Consider the following 17,913-nt stretch of genomic DNA (forward strand, 5'->3'; position numbering starts at 1 on the left):
TGTAGTTTACTTTTAGTCTACCCATTGAAAATTGTTATGGCGATAATCATGTTTTAATTTTAGAAATTTACTATTTTGTTTTCACCCAGTTAAATGCAACTTGCTATCTCCTCTGCACTCTTACCAGAGCTATTGAATTAGATAAGGAAAAGCCCATGTTGTGCAGATTTTTATCAATTTGAATAGGTGACAACAGACTGAAATAAAAAGCCTACATCTTTTGAGGGCCTCGTCTTGAATGTAAAGGAGTCAAACTCTCCAAAACAGGATCCCTCTTAGAATCTGTTTGGTGGGAACATAGAAATGTAATTGTAGTTTTTCTACTTCCATATTCTATATTCTTTACTAGTTAATAATAGGGTTATTTAATAATCAACTCTACCACTCCACTATTCCATTCTCTTGAACTTGTGTTGGGTAACATTTACATGCTTCTGTTACAAAGCTCAACCAATTATATTATAATTCCTGTTTAATGTTGTTTTTTTTCCCCTCTATGTTAAAAACATTTTGAGTGAAATGAAATGTTTGTCAAAAATCCAGAAATAGCAAAATTAAAACCACCAAATCCATAAATAGTATTTAGTAAGAGTTTATTGTGTATGCAAGAATAGTTCATAAACTGGGAGCTTTCAAAAATAAAAATTGACACGAAGCTCAGAGGCAGAAGTTACAGAATGGCTTATAAAGTTTAAATGAGGAAGTTATTTAACCTTTACAGTGATTGGTTAATGCGATGGGAGTTTTCTGACAGCAATGGATAAGTTAAAAGTGATTATCTCATACCATTTTTAGGAAGATGACTTAAGTTTCTTTTATGGTTATCAGAGGCATTTACCAGAAATAACTGAAGTTGAGTTTTGCTTATGTTCATGAAGTAAGCTAGATTTAATTTTGCTTACTTGGCTTAAATGTTTTGTCTGCTCAGGGAATTCTTCTCAGTCTCCATTTTGTATTTAATTTAACATGTTGTAAAGTCTTTCTAGAGTAGACTCTTTTTATTATTCCTTTTAATAACAATGTGATGGCAATTTCTAAACGCTGAAGAAGAACAAACTTAAGTGTTCCATAGACTTTTATTAAAATGTTATTAGTGTTGTTTCCAGTGCTTAGCCATTTAGGTGAGATTTTCAATCGCCTGGATACTCCTACACAGAAGTAGTGCTTATTATTTGGTAATATGATATCTGGCAAGAGAGAGTTTGCCTGCTCCCAAAAAGCAGTTTGAAAATTATACATGACTGGTATCCTAGTAGAGAGAGTGTACTCGATGTTTTACTATGCTCTGTAGGAAGGTATTTGGAGACCATTATGGAATTTAGTAAAATTGTGTTTTGCTTTATGTTAGCTAGAAAGGTATCAAAATTACTACTTGATTATATGTCAGCAATTCTGGGTCTGTTTTGGATGTTGCTGGCAGGTTTCCCTGTAAGAAGCAGGAATTGGGGGCACCTGGGTGGCTCAGTTTAAGTATCCGACTCTTGATTCTGGCTCACGTTATGATCTTAGGGTTGTGAGGTCAGGCCCTGGGTTAGGCTCCCAGCTTTATGTGGAGCATGCCTGAGATTCTTTCTCTCCTGCCTCTGATCCTCCCCCTGCTTTCTCTGTCTCTCAAAAGTAAATAAATACGTAAATAAAATCTTCAAAAAAAGAAGCAGGAATTGGAATCCACCCTCTTTTCCATATCTGTTGCTAAACAGGTTTCGGATATAGGCATCAATACATATTTTGTTGATTGAATAAATAAATGTCTAAAAATTGATTATTTGCAAGCTGGACAACAGCCATGGGTTACATAATTTTCTCTTACAAGGTAATTCATGATGTTTTACAGATGTTTTTTGCATGCATATTTAAGCTTATGATCATACTGAATAAAACAGACGTATATAGAATAAAACAGACATATATAGATAATAACAAACTCTTGCTAATTACAATGCAAAGCTACTAAATTTTATTAAGCATATTTGAAATTCAGTGTTATTTCAGCAATGATTAAATTATTGGCTCAAACTCTTAAATCATAAAATTTTTATTAAATAGTTCAAATTATGAGGCATCCTAATGTTCACAATTTTATTTTTTACAGTTTTGGAAATTTAAACCAGGGTATGAAATTGTAACAAATTTATAGCTCAAAATAGATTTTATGAAAATGTTTTTTTGAAAATAGAATTATACTGTTATTTATCACAAACTTCAATCTTAAATATATATACATATATATTTATATTTATGTTTATGTGATATGTATCTTCTTTGACTGCTATAACTGGGTATTTCAGGGACCTGATTATGTTTTAAGGATAGCATTAAATGGGAATCCAAACTTGGGGCGCAGCTATTTGGGTATATATCCTCTCATTTAGTTTTTTACTTTGTGAAAGAAATTTGAGTCCTCAGGGACTAAATGTATTAACCTACATTATAGAAAACTATGTAAATATCAAAGTTTTTTTTTCTTTTGTCATTATATAATTGAAACTTGTTTATATCTTATACTACAAAAGTAATACAAAATTAGGAAAATATTTTTCACAATATAAAACTGGTCTCTGATTTTCTAAATTTCAGTTGCATACTAAATAAAGTATCTGCAACAGCTCTCTTTTTTAAAATTTATTTTTTAAATAACTTAAATTTAATGAGTTATAGCCAGTTTAAACAATATATATATGGTTTTCTTCTCTGAATAGGTTTTTATTATTTATTTATTTTATCCTTGGACTTTACCTTGTATATTATCATTTGTTCTTAAACTTCCTTTTTCCATGTTTTCATTTAAAGCAACATTTGCCTCAGGAATACAGATAATCTTCATTTATACAGAAGTTATCTGACTACCTAATTTATTAGTGTGAGAGACAAAATGCATTAATTTGGTTGTTTAACGTTGTGATTGTTAGGATCACAAAATATCAGAAGAGAGACTATTCAATTTAGTAAACTGTAAATTGACATTTCAATACAAGCATAATATAATTTTTGATCAGTGCATTTCTTCTTTGATTATTCAAACAAAGCTATTTTTCACCTTTGCAGCTGCTATGAACAATACAAATGTATTGACGCAACATTTCTTGTAATGGAATTTGCATTTTCGCTCCAACGAGAAAGTAGTCTTTCATGCTTTTATTCCTAGTAAACTACTGGCTATTTTGATAGCTTGGTGTTACCTAATGACCAATGTCTGGGTAGGTAACATATAGATATATTTCTCAGTCTTTTTTAGTTTAACAGCATAGACACTTCTTAAAATATTTCTGCGTGTAACATTCGACTGTGATTAATTTTGTTATTAAAATCTTTTCACGGATTATATTATTTCCAGTTTATATTTAAGTGATTTTTATTAATTTAAGATATTAAATATTCATACAGTTTTTAAATAATCATTTAATGTGATCTTAAATACTAAATTTTTTTTATCTCCTTCCAGTGTTAGTCCTTTCCTGCATTGGCTAATATCAATAGATTATTATAATGGTACATATTTAAAAAGGTAAATATAGGTAAATATCTATTAATTAATCTATTTTATATTTTAGTTAATTGATTAACATTGAAGTGTAGTTGACTTAAAATGTTATATAAGTTTCAGATATACAACACAGTGGTTTGGTAATTCTATACATTACATAATTCACACTATGGTAACTGGTGTATTTATTTTTAATATATTTAATATTTTTATATTTGGCTGAATACAAAAAACTGCATCACTTTTTTATATTTTTGTGGTGCACATCTAATTGGTTCAGATCTGTGAATGGTGTTTATCTCTTAGAAATGTTCAAAATGAAATTTCTTTACAGCACCTTCCTTATACTCAAAACCCACTTAGAATTGCTTTTGTGAAAATGCATTATGGTCTTATATAACTTTAGTGATTACATCACAAACAATTTAAGTAAGGGATACTCCTCAGAAGTAAATCTTTCTTTGTAGTTGATACAACAATAGCTAACACATTTATAGCCCTTACTATGTGCCAAATATTTCTAAATGATTTAAATCTTTTAACATATTTAATCTTTTAACATATTTAATCTTCTTAATGGCTATATGAATTAGTTACCCTTTGAAGTTGAGCAAGCTGAAGGACAAAGAGCTTAAGTAACTTGCACAGTATTACAGAGTTAGAGAGGTGAAAAAACAGGATTCTAACACAAATATTTTAGCTCTTCTTTCTTGAATTTTTCTCTTAGTTTTGAGACTGTCCTAACACTTTTTTCACTGTCTCATCATATTTTATTCCATTATCTCACCAGGATACAGAAAAGCAAAGAAATCTACTATACAATTTTCTAATTTGAGATAAGGAAAGTGTGATTTTTTTGGTGCTAATAAGGAGGGAATTTAGAAATTCTGGAAGATGAGGTTAAGATTGGAGGTCTATGTACTCAAGGACAAATGTTTTCCAAGAATTTTAAACTCTAGAGTAATAAAGGATTAAAAAAAAAAAAAACTAACCCATACCACGGAAGTGTCAAAGCTAGAAAGAATTTTACAGATAGTGATGAGTTTGGAAGCTACTATGGATTAGTATGTTTCAAGGAATGGAAAAAAATTAATTTCAGCAAACAAGTAAATGACTAGAATTATATACTTAAACACAATTGATTTGAGGGAAATCAATCAATATCATATTTAAAGATAAATCCTATAAAGAGAATAATGTACTATGTGTGCATTAATGTCCATATTGAAATAATTGTCACTATATGTATATATATAAATTTATAAATTATGCACATACACACATGTGTATGTGTAATATGTAGCAAAAATTCTTCATTCAACAATATGGTAAAAATTTAATGTAATCACAGTGAAAATTTTCATCCAGATAAATTCTTATAAAAATTCCTGCAATTAAGTATTTAAGTAGTTTGTTAATTCCTACATACTTCCATATTTTAGCTAAAGTAGTATTCTACATTAAACTTCATTATAATATAGGATTACTTTTAGGATGAAGATATCCTAAGGAATTTGAACATAGTAAAAACAACTCAATAGTTAATCCTTGATAAAATTATGTAATTCATATAAAATAATTTTCTTTAAAATACCAGTATATCCAGATATGATTAAATTCTTCAGAAGCAATTTGAAATATTTCATTTTTTACATTATTAATTTAGGGGTTTCCACTTGTCTCCAGATATTTATTTTTTATGCATAATGTTGTGTTCAATGAGAAGGCAAAAACCACAACAGGTATTTTAGCTTAGGACATTTAGTATTAACAGTTCTTAACTTAATATTAAATTTTGAATTAGGTAACTATAAAAGTAAATAGATAAAATTAAGCTGCCCTTCAGGATTGGGGGAACCAAAGGGACAAAATGAAGATTATTAAAACATTGAAGCTTGGAAGAGGGGCTATGAAGAACTAGAATTCAGATCTGTGAGGTGTTATATCTGTATTTAGAAAAGGGGTTCCATGGTCCTGCAATCCAGACTTCTTAGATGTTCCTCATATGAAAAAGGTGGGGGTCTATGTCCTCTTCCTCTGCATCATTATCAGACCAGTCACCAAGGGAATGCATCAGAAGTGATGCTGTGTAATTTCTGATGCTAGGTCTGAAAATCTTACTTCCCCCAATCCAGTTGGAACACTTGTGGGTAAGTTATCTGCCATGTAAAAGGTTGTTCCAAGACTGCCATGGTGAAGAGGCCACTTGTAATCACTGTTGAACTTCTATCTGAGAGCCAACATCAACTGATAGCAATAGAAATGAGCCATCCTGGATTATCGCCCAGTATTGCCATGGGATGATCGTATGACTGCAGCCTTAGCCAAGAGTTGACTGCAGTTGCTCAGGGGACCCCACACTGAGGCCATAGAGACCTGCTAATTCCTTATCTAAAAAAAAAAAGCAGTTCTTTGCCACTGTATTTTTTGGGGTTTTTTGTAATGCAGGAATAATAACTACAGCAGAAAATAATAATAAGTATCCAAGAAGGTAGAAGTCCATTTTTCCTCCCCTAACCTTGTAGTCTCCCTTTAGTGCCACTGTTGGCATTGTCTGGCTGGGTGGTAGCTGGCAAAGCAGAAATATATTTTGCAATTTTAGGCTCTGCATCACAAAATAGAGTGCAAAATAGCAGTTTCAGAGCTGAGAGACAATAACTTAATAAATGGTGCACAGTATTTATGTAAAGGGTGAGAAACATTTCAGGCTAAAACTAAAATTATAATGAAATTAGATAATATATACAATATTAATTTTGGAGGTGTTTGGAAATTATTCCAACATAGTAAAGTAGGATAAGGACTTGAGAAATGGCACATGGATTGATATTAAGTGGAAATAATCTGCTTAATAGAATCAGCATACATTGAGATCTAGACATCTTTAGAATTAATATCCATCTCGGTTACTACTGCTGTGAATAATAATTAACTAATTATTATCTCATATTGTCATTAAAAGGACTAACACACACTTAGACTGCCTCTTTTTGCTCTTGATAATCAGGCCACATCAGCAATATAACTCCCTTAGCTAAAAGTAAAAAATAGCAAAAATCAGAATCAGGACAGATTATTTCATATTTTCACTTTGCTATTTCCTTCTTAGACAATGGTTATTTTACTGTATTTGATCTTATGCATATTATTAAGTTGCATTACTGGAAATTAATTATCACTACTACTAATATTATTAGTAGTTCTTACTTATTAGTAAGGAGTAGATTATATATCTAAAAATAATAATATTTATTTGAGTAAGGGTTTTTGCAATATTAAAATACTTTTTAAAAAAAATCTCATCCACTTTTTTAAAAAAATGGCCTTTCATTATTTGTCTTATTACTTGTGAACCAGCTATCCCTAATTTCCCTATACAGAGCATTCTGAGTGACTACCTTCACTAATTAAACTCCTTTTTGATTCTTTACCTTGACTATATATTTGAGATAGACAATATTTTCCTTTTATGAACTTGGCATCCTATCTTAAGTGATATTCGCCACTTTCTTCTTTGGTTTATACTGCAACAGAACTTCCCTAATGCTAAAACATACTATTTAGTCCCTAAAATACATTTCTTAAAAAACTCATTGGGAAGCTGCTTCTATAAAATTTCCTCTAGTACCATAAATTGAAAACATAAAGAAAGTCAATTGAAATAAAGATTTTAATATTCAATAGCAAAGAATTGTAAAAAATATGTGTTAGGAGTGTTATCACCACAAGCTGATTAGAAAACATAATGGGATTTGAATTCAAATTTTTTAAACACTCAGGAGTGTCTGTATGTGTTATAAATTCATATCACCTGTAACTTCAAAAAGCATGGATTAAAACATTCCAAGAAACCAATTCTTTCAAGAATTATTGAAGGAAGTCTATACTTTTCAGCTTCTTAATATGCCTTGGAACTTCTAAGGATGAGTAATGTGTTGAGTGCTCCATTTGTGCTATGGATTACATATTATTTTATTAATAATTCATACAAGTCCTGTTAATTAACTGTTATTACTCCAGTTTTAAGTTGAGAAATATAAAATATTACTGAGGTTGCAAAGTTTCCTATTGTAACTCATTTAGCACAAAAGATTGGCCGATTCTAAGAATAGGGTACGTAGAGAATTAACCAAAGTAAATTACCCAACAAACTCAGTTGATGATAGGCAACATAATGGTATTTGTATTTATTTATTTGTTTTATTTTTTGTTGGTTTGTTGACTCTGAGACCAAAAATAATAGATGCAAATAACAATAAATAACAAATGTCAGGATAAAATGTATTCTGCTTATGAAAGGAAAATAAAAGGTTGGAATATGACTTTATTATTTGTAACAGAGTGAACAAAATAATTTCCTATATGGGAACAAAATTTCCTCTTGACTAAGTTGTTAAAAATTTAAGAACAATTTCTCCCGTGGAGCTGCATTTGGGAAGCACAGTATGATACGGAGGGGGATATATACATACATCAGTTAATGATACAACATTAAATGGTGTTGAGAAGGCAACAAGGTAGCCTGCCACAATTTAATGAATGGATGCTGGCAGATGGAACAGCATGAGTGGGCATCAGTGTATGTGCAACAATCACCCCTGCCTCCAAGATTCAAGGGGGCAACATGCATTACATGTCTTTATTCATGCTGTGCTAGCATGTGTACATCCTGTAATTCCTTGTTTTGATTAATCCACTGGCAGTAGAAGATAACTGAGAAGGTGTTTCCATTCATATTTTTAAGGAAAATAGGAGCCATTCTCAGGAATTCGCCTCAGATAGAGCCAAAAATAAAAGTAATGGTGGTAGCTAATTACTCCTAGCTTTGCACTGATTTCAAGGGCTTATTAAATTTTATAGTGTCATTTGCTCCAGGTTTTGGTTGACAGTTGACTTTGATTATATATTTTCCACTTATGGAATGGAAATTAGTGTGGTGAATACTATAAATTTTCTATGAACATATTTCAAAATTAAATTGGATTCTTTCTATTAGCTGTATTACCTCTAGCTGCAATATATTTGACATGATTGCCGAACAGACTAACATTTAGTATAGAATATTTCTGTGTGTGTCTAGGACCAAGTATTTATTTGTAAATTATTGTTCTGCACATCAAAATTTCAAAAATTTTACTTATTATGTGTCAACTAAATCTGTCTGCCCATTTCAGAACTATGTCATTAATTGCAATTATCAGTGATGATGTGATTTTGTCACAAAGACTCTTGAGAGGCTATCTGTTAAGTGAGATATGTGAGGGAGAGCTATGGAATGACCTCTAGGAAAAGAATTAGTGGACTTGTGAGTGCTACCAGGAGACTAAAGCATATTCATTTCCATGTGCAAAGAATTCAGTTAAGATAAACACACAAAGTCCTATTACATATAGAACATCAGCATGTATTTTAAAATTACTCTTATTATTTAGTTAAAAAGCCATTTCAAGAATAAACATTAAGTCTCAGGTATGTTTATTCATGCCACACCAGGTAATAGTTAATAAACAACAAACAACAGCTCTTAATTCTCCAGAAAAAGTACATCGTATTAACAAATGTTCCTGTTATTTAAACAGTTAAATATATTTCTTTGTTACACAAAGCCTTAAAAAGATTAAATTGAGGAATCACTTGCATTAAATAATAATAGGAATATGATAATTTTATGTGCCATTATATCATTTACATTTGCTTTAACTTTGAAGCAGATAGAAATATATACTGTGAAATAATGTAGAACTAAAAGACAGTAATATATTATCATGTTCAATGGACTGTGATGGCATTTTTTGTTTAATTCACTTGGTCATAGCAGAATTGAATAGACAATTTCAGCCATTTAGATACTTGCCATCTGACTTCTTGTAAAAATTGCCTAGAGAGTGAAAATGAGCAAATTACTGGGGTTTTTTGGTTATATAATATAGGTTTAAATTTTTCTCAAAAGGACAAAAATCAAAAACGAAGTATAATATCTATTTTATTATAACATTTAGTTGTATGTGATTTATTTTTACTTTAGAAATGTATTTACAATTACATCATTTATCAGCAAATTAATTTTGAGTGTCACAGGTGCATAAATTGTTCTCATGGTTAGGGTATTGAGTCCAGATGAAATATGGACTACACTCACAGTAAACTTATAATATATGGGTTTCTAAGAAATGCACATCTGAGTTTTTTATTTCAGTCTCCTTGACTCTTTACTAATGCATATATTTCAGTGTTCCAAGACCACTCTTGAAAGCATTCTCTTTTAACTTACTTCTAATTCACTATGCTGCCTCATTTTTTAAATGTTCAACCCATAGATGATGTTCAGCTTGTATGTACTGATCTACCTGCAGCCTGTTTAGGGTCAGTGTCTGTCTTGATTGGGCAAGAATTTTGACTATTTCCTTGAATCCTATATAGTTAATAAAGTGGTTGAAATGGTCATTTCGGATTATTCCATTAAAAACTCTTAATGATATTTGAGCATTATAATAAACATAGAAAAATAATGTTCATGTAGTCTTAATGATCATGATGAGAGAAAACATTGCTCTATTAGAACCAGAATAATTTTATTTTTGAGATTTTATAAGATTCCAACTATATAACATTCTAGAAAAGGCATAATGATAGAGACAGTAAAAAGACCAGTGCTTTCCAGGGATTGGAGTATGGGGAGAGGGATGAATTCATGGAGCACAAAGGATTTTTAGGACATTGAAACAACTCTTTATGCTACAATAATGACAGATACATGTCATTATACATTAGTCCAAACCCAGAGAATATACAACACCAAGAACAATACCTAATATAAATTACGGACTCTGAGTGATAATAATGTGTCCATATAGGTTCATTAATTGTAACAAATGCACTAATCTGGTGGGAGATGTACCACTCTGGAAGAGGTAATGTATAATAGGAACATTGGTTATCTATTAAATCTCTCCACTTTCTGATCATTTTTGCTGTGAATTTAAAACCTCAAAAAATGTATTAAAACAAAGAGGGCCCTATACATTTATTTCACACTGGGTCCCAAAAATCTATAGCTCAGGGCATCATATTAATAAAGGGTGACCCAGGACTACAGCGTTTCAAGTAGAGATCAGTCATTCTACATCAACGCAGGAGAATGTCTGTGTAACTGCAGTGTTCTTTCCCTAAAGTGAAGGAAAAAAATCTATTATTTGGTATGTTTGACTATATAGGGAATGTTGATTTCTGTCAGAAAATAAAAGGCTGAATAAATGATAGCTATTTATTTTTAAAAAAGAAATAAAAAAGAGATACAAATGTTATTTCTTTTGTTGTACAACAAATGAAAGAAATATAACCATGATTCCTGACATTCTTGCTACAAAGGGTGGTCGGAGGGTTAGTGGCACTGGCATCACTTCAGATATTTTTAGATATCCAGCATCTCAAGTCTCAGTAGAGATTTACTGAGTCAGAATCTTCAAAAGTGCATCAGGAAAATCTTGTTAAAATGAAGACTTTGATTCAAATTTTAGGGATAAACCCCAACTGAAAAGCTGCCAGGTGAAGCTGATGCAGCTGCTATCTGCTCTTAGCACTAATCAACATTTCTCAGCTGTTAACCATATGTTTACAGATAGACACAGAAATATAAACAAGGGTTGACTTTACTCTGTGGCAAACAATACTGGTAGGTTAAATAGAGGGAAAAATGCATGAGTGGGTGTGGTGTAAGAGAGTTTATGTCTTATTTTGCACAGGAGAACATCAATCAATTATTTCTAAAATAGAAAGGTTGTTTATTCATATTAAGACCTATTATTGCATGAAATATTAACATAGCCATCTTGAAGACTTGACCAAATTTCAATACAGGAGTTCAAAAATTACCTCCTCTCTATTTACCATTATTTCAACCTATGAAAGTTACGCCATTGAAATCTATGAAAAAGAAAGATTTGCAAATTAATAAGAATACACACTTGAAATACAGTTTGGTTGCATCTTCTAGATAAAAATATAAGTAATGTAGGGGCGTCTGGGTAGCGCAGTCGTTAAGCGTCTGCCTTCGGCTCAGGGTGTGATCCCGGCGTTATGGGATCGAGTACCACATCAGGCTTCTCTGCTGGGAGCCTGCTTCTTCCTCTCCCACTCCCCGTGCTTGTGTTCCCTATCTGGCTGGCTGTCTCTCTGTCAAATAAATAAATAAAATCTTTAAAAAAAAAAAATATATATATATATATAAGTAATGTAAACTCTATGTTATGCTGTATAGTTTGAATTTTGGATTTTCTAGAAAAAAAGAGCCAATTAAAAAGACAATTTGATTTTCGAAGCATATACATAAGAAAACAATTATTGAAACATTATATCTGATTAAAACAAAGTGTGAATGCTAGAATCCAACTATACTAATAATAAAAGGACATACCCCAGTATTATAAGTAGTTTTGGTTAAAAGAGTATTAACTTTTAATTTGAATAAAATTAAATAATGTGTAGTTATGTTTAGTCATCAAAAATATAATGAATTATCGAACTTAACATCAGAAACCAGGATATACTGTACGGTGACTAACATAATAAAAAAACAATAAAATAAAAAAAAGAAAAATATATACATACACACTTTTAAAAATTTATTTTTGTTATTATTGTTAAGGGACAAAATATTAAAATAGTTTGAACAAAATAAGTTTCCTCCTTATTTTCAGTTCTCTGGCTTTTCCAGGGATATCCAAACATGTGTAACTTCTTTTGTTTGGCAAGAGAATAAGCAAAATTATAGTATGTTTTAAGACAAAGTTTGTGTTGGTACAAATCCAAATTTTTGTGAAGTTCCAGACATTTCAAATTAAGTATTCTTTAAACAATAATAACAACAACAACAACAAAATAAAAACAAGAGCAACAAAAATCCACATGGTCCAGAATGGAGCAATAAAACATTTCCTTTCAGCTTTGTTTGCTTTATACATCCATTAGCAAAACTCTTACCACACAAGAAGCACAATGCTGTTTTTATCCCTTTGTGTTAAGCAATGAAAGTAAAACTGAAAGATACACAATTTTCAGTCTACATACTTTCTTTGACATTTTCTGCATTAAACTGAGATGAATGTAAACAAAGACAGATGTCCATAATCATAATGTCAAAATATGTTTTCATTAATTCTTCTCAAAGGGAAATTATGTTGCACATTATAGTGTGGGATGATGAAAAGTATACATTCCTTGAACATGTCCTGTAAAATCCCATGGGCTCCAACATTCTTTGAAATGAAGCATTATCTTTACAACATTACTTCTTATAAATAGTTTGACAGACGAAGTTTTCCAAAATAAGTGATGATACTTTTCTTTTTTTTAAATAAAAGTTTGGACCTAGTCACTGGCTCTGCAGATAATCTGCTAACAACTCAGGAACCCAAAGTACTCTGCATCAATACAAGTAGTTTACAATAAAGACATTTGTGATGTATAGTTATTTCATATTCTCAATTAAATTGTAAAGACATTCAGATTTGTGACTCTTAAGTCTTAGAATACTTCACATGCTTCTATAAATAAACTTCTAGTGAAAGACATACTTTGTAATTTTGTAGTTGTTGATGTTACTGTAACTATTATTTTTCAGTAAACATGGGAAAATGGGACCCTTAATGTTTAATAAATATCTATTATCAGCTATATTCTCAGGCTTTGCTTATAATAATTTCCAAATTATCATAATGAATTATTTAGTTAATTGTATAAAACTACCAAAAGTGACCCAGATATCACTGCTATTCATATCAATGGCTAATTATCAGGCCTTTATTCCCCAGCCTGTGTGCTACAAAATCTCACTGAGCTGTCATTCTGGAGTCTGTGGAACAAGTACTCTTATATAATTCCAGCTGTACCTTCTCATCTCATAGCTACACAATGTCCTTTGTTGCCAGTGCTCTCCATGACAACATGGAGATTCAGCACATGCCATTACACTCCACTAGTACCACTAAAGCTGTACACCTCTGTCAGGTGTGGTAAAGGTTTTCTGCACAGCTATGTCACACAGGCCGTTTGTGCCCTAAGCAACAGTTTATTCCAAGACCAGCAACCTGAAACCATCTAGCAAGAAAGAGGAGATACTAGAAATAGCACTAGGGGATGGGAATGGAGCTACAATCCAATTACAAATCACACAATCATACTATTTATCTATTTATGTCTATTTACTATTTAAGGGAAGGATGAGTTAAAGTATAAAATTAATATATAATTTTTAATTATGAAAATAACACTTGGAACATTGGGATGGCTCAGTTGGTTAAACGTCTGACTCTTGATTTCGGCTCAGGTCATGATCTCAGGGTCATGGGATTGAGCCCCAAGTTGGTTCCATGCTGGATGTAGAGCCTGCTTAAGATTCTTTCTCTCCCTGTCACTCTCCTCCTCTCCCTCACTTCACAGTGTTCATATTAATGCTGAGACAATTTATTATTGTAACCCATACAGACTTACCCAATTATAAAGAGTTATCTTAATGAAATGATCTTTTCAAATTGGTTTCCAATTATGTTGAGTCATAATAATAATTTATCTTTCTCTTCTAGAATATTTCCTCCATAGTCTTGTTTCTCCTAATGTTCCAAAAGAAGAATGAATATAAATTTCAAAAATGTCTCTCAGAATCATGACAATAAAGACAAAAATCAAACTCGCCTTTGAAATTTGAGAATCACTATTTTATTTACTACTGAGGCAATATTTTCTATTTGTTTCTTAACAAAACAAGTATACAATTTTAATTAATGGGTGTATCATACTATGAACCATCAATTTAGACATTCACAGTCTCAAAAAGTTATTAAGAAGGGTGGATAGTACAGTATTCATGAGCTTAATTTTCAAGGAGCTTTTAGGCTTACAGAGTCGTAGTGGTGCTGGTGGTGGTTTTGATGGTGATATTGGTGGTGGTGGCGGCAGTGTGACTTCGGTACATACCATCAGATAAGGTAGATTTGCTGCTCATGAAGAACCACTTCCTTTCATTCACTTTAGATTGTTGAATAACTATTGAAGACTCCATGAACTTCTTAAATGTGATAATAACATAATTGCCTCCCGATTTCTACTATATCAATAAATACACAATAAATAAAACACTTAAAAAAATACTTGTGAATGAGGTGTTCAAAAACATGCAAATTTGAATAGTATAGTGACTAGAAGTTTCTTCTAAAACTAGGATCTCTGAATTCATGAACAGTTGCACCACTTAATTTGCTTTGTGACTCTTGAGCAAGATATTTAACATCTATGAACTTAAATTTCACCATCTCTAAAAAGCAGATGATAATATCTTAAACATTGGTTTAATGATATAGTTAAATAAAATGGGCCATATAAGAGGAATTAACCCAGATTCAAAACATGTTAACTATTTAATAAATATTGTTATAATTGCTGATAGTATTAATGGTTTTTTATTGTTATTGTTACAAAAAATCATATGATCATATAAATATATGCAGAAAAAGCATTTGCCAAAATCCAGCCTGCATTTATAATAAAACTGTCATCAAACTAACAATAGAGAACTTAGGTAGTGGAATTTGATACTTCCTCAATTTGTTAATACCATCTTCAAAAAAAGAACCTCTATAGCTAACATCATAATTAATTTGAGAAACTGGAAGCTTTCTTTTATATATATTTATTCATTATGTTCAATTTGCCAACATATAGTACATCATTAGTTTTTGATGTAGTGTTCAACAATTCATTAGTTACGTATAACACCCAGTGCTCATCACAACATGTGCCCTCCTTAATACCCCATCTCCCCACCCCTCTCCCTTCTGTAACCCTTAGTTCCTTTCCCGGAGTCCAGAGAAACTGGAAGCTTTCTAATGAATATCAGGAACAACACAAAGATGTTCACTCATTGCTCTTTTTTTTTTTTTTAAAGATCTTATTGGATGGGCCTGAGTGGCATGGTGGGTTAAGCGTCTGACTCTTGGTTTCAGCTCAGGTTGTGATCTCAGGGTCGTGAGATTGAGCCCCATATCGGCCTCCACACTCAGTGCAGAATCTGCTTAAGACTCTCTCCCTCTCTTGCTGTCCTTCCCCCCACTCTCTAAAATACATAAATCTTTAAAAAAAAAATCTTACTGGATGTCTTAGTTAATGCTGTTAGACAAGAAAAGGAATAAAACTTACACAGATTTGGAAGGAAGAAATGAAATCATCTTTGGTCAGAGATGACAACTGTCTATTTAGAAAATCTCAAACAACAAAAAACCCTGGAACAAATAAAGCAATAATAGCAATATTGCAGGATACAAAGTGTATGTTTAAAAAATTAATTGTTTTCTTTTATGTTATCACTAAGTAAGTTGACACTGAAATAAAAAATACAGCACCACTCATATTGCCACAAAAAATAAAATACAGACATTATTAAAGCTTGAAGTTCAGGCTGCTGGCTGGCTGATGAATTCACAAGTGTAGATAGTGTGCTACATGAGGGGCAAGTCTTTCATCAACACCACAAGGATCCCTGGCCCAGTGAGTGGCGTTTGGTAGTAATTCTTGCTATAAGTTAAAAAAAAAAAGAAATTAAAAAAATGAAATAGTCATAAATCTAACAAAATATATATAAAATATGTATGCGGAAATCTACAAAGTTCTAAAGGAAAAAGAAGCTCACAAAATTTAAAAAAATAAAGCAGTCAATTTGCATATTTAGTCATTTCATGGAATAAATATTGTATGAGAAAATAAAATGAAAAAAAAAACTTCTTTTGAGTATTCTATTTTAGAAAGCAAGAAAACCATTATTCTATGTGAGACATGTGAAATGTACCTTTTATTATCACTACAATTTTCAATTTAATGTGTTCATACATTTCCTTTTTATTACAGAAATTAGCATTAGGAAACCACATTTCTTTAATTACTAAGTGATGCCTCAGGTAAAAAGAATTCCATTTCCTGTGATAAGAGTTCAATGGGGAAAAGAAAACATTTATGCTAATAATGGTCTAAGTCTTCAATTCATAGTGCTCTCACAGTCAGGAAAAATACTTTTAAGCCTTAAACAAAAAGATGAATCATCAACAAAATCAGGAACTAAATTAGAGCAAAACATGTTTTTAAATATTCAATTGGTTTCTCTTTCCTCACAAATGTTTGTACTCCCTTCTCTTGATATTCTTTCCAAGCCTAAAAGTCAAATCCATTAAACCAGCCAACCACTAAAACTATTGTTTCTGATATTACTTATAAGGAATAATTCAAAAGCCCATAGCTATCTATAACTGATTTTTGTGAGACTTTGAGTTGTGAGACTTTGACTTTGAGTTGTTGCAATAAAGGACCACTATCTGAATATTTCTTCAGGCCAATCTTTAACAAGGTTTCCCAAATAACCTCCTATAGACTGGAAAAGAAAATACCGAAAGGACCCCATAGCATGACATTCAATATATAGTTATCACATACTAATGCTTTTTAAATTGAAGAATACATTATCAAGTGTTCTGGCTGGGGCCTGTAGTTGGCCAACAGGCTATTCAAATATTATTTTCTGTAAACTAAGATCTTTCCAGCTATGGTAGGAATTGCTTGAGAATGTTTAGGCCAGATGCCACTAGGGAAGGGAGAAGATAGAAACAAACGAAAATATCTTTAGTTTCTCCAGGTAATGGTTTTCTGTTTTACTGAAGCATTCTACTAGTAATCATTACTTTGTAATTTTTCACTTGCAGAAGGAACAGGTCTCATTTTACCCATAACAATAATTTTGCTTGATTATGTTTCCAAGCATGATGCTGAATGGTAGAAATGCACAGACAAATAAAGACCAATTAAAAATATCCCCTGCACTGTAAGAACTGAAGTGGAGCACAGATACAAATACACAGTAGAATGTGAACTAATGGAAGCAATATGTCATATTATTCAAGATGCTTGAGTATTTCACCAAACTGCCTGAACTGGAATCCTTACTCTGCCACTTAATAGTCGTATGTCTTTGAGCAAGGGTATAACCTTTCTATGCCTTAGTTCCTCATTGCAGTAACTTCATAGAGATGTTGTGAATTAATGAATTAACTTGTAATATAAGTTCTAAGAATAGTCCCTGGAACATTGTGTTTACCTTTTATGATGCTTTGGCCTGAATATAACTGAAAACCCATTAAGGCAAAAGAGAAAATACAGAGGTAAGATGAGATTCAGGTTTGATTGAAGTAATGATTCAATGATAAAGCAAAACATTTATTTTTTTCCCTCTCTTTTCTCTGTCCAAAGTTATAGAGTTCTACTCACTGTACAAGTGGCAAAGGCAAGAAGGATAGGGAGCCAGAATTACCTGGAACTTAGAATTGCCTTGGTGATACACAATGGGAGTAGAAAGTATATGATACTACTACTACTAATAATAAGCATTCAACCAC

The 17,913-nt window shown here is 31.6% G+C and overlaps 1 non-coding gene across 1 annotated transcript; it reads left to right on the plus strand.

Moving 5' to 3' along the window:
• The first annotated feature begins 15,903 nt into the window (after positions 1–15,903).
• On the plus strand, positions 15,904–16,056 carry LOC121101440. Its single transcript, XR_005833419.1, has one exon. It is a non-coding gene; the product is annotated as a small nucleolar RNA SNORA62/SNORA6 family (small nucleolar RNA).
• Positions 16,057–17,913: the final 1,857 nt, after the last annotated feature.

Source organism: Ursus maritimus, unplaced genomic scaffold, assembly GCF_017311325.1.
Source record: "Ursus maritimus isolate PB19 unplaced genomic scaffold, ASM1731132v1 scaffold_10, whole genome shotgun sequence".
Taxonomy (NCBI): domain Eukaryota; kingdom Metazoa; phylum Chordata; class Mammalia; order Carnivora; family Ursidae; genus Ursus; species Ursus maritimus.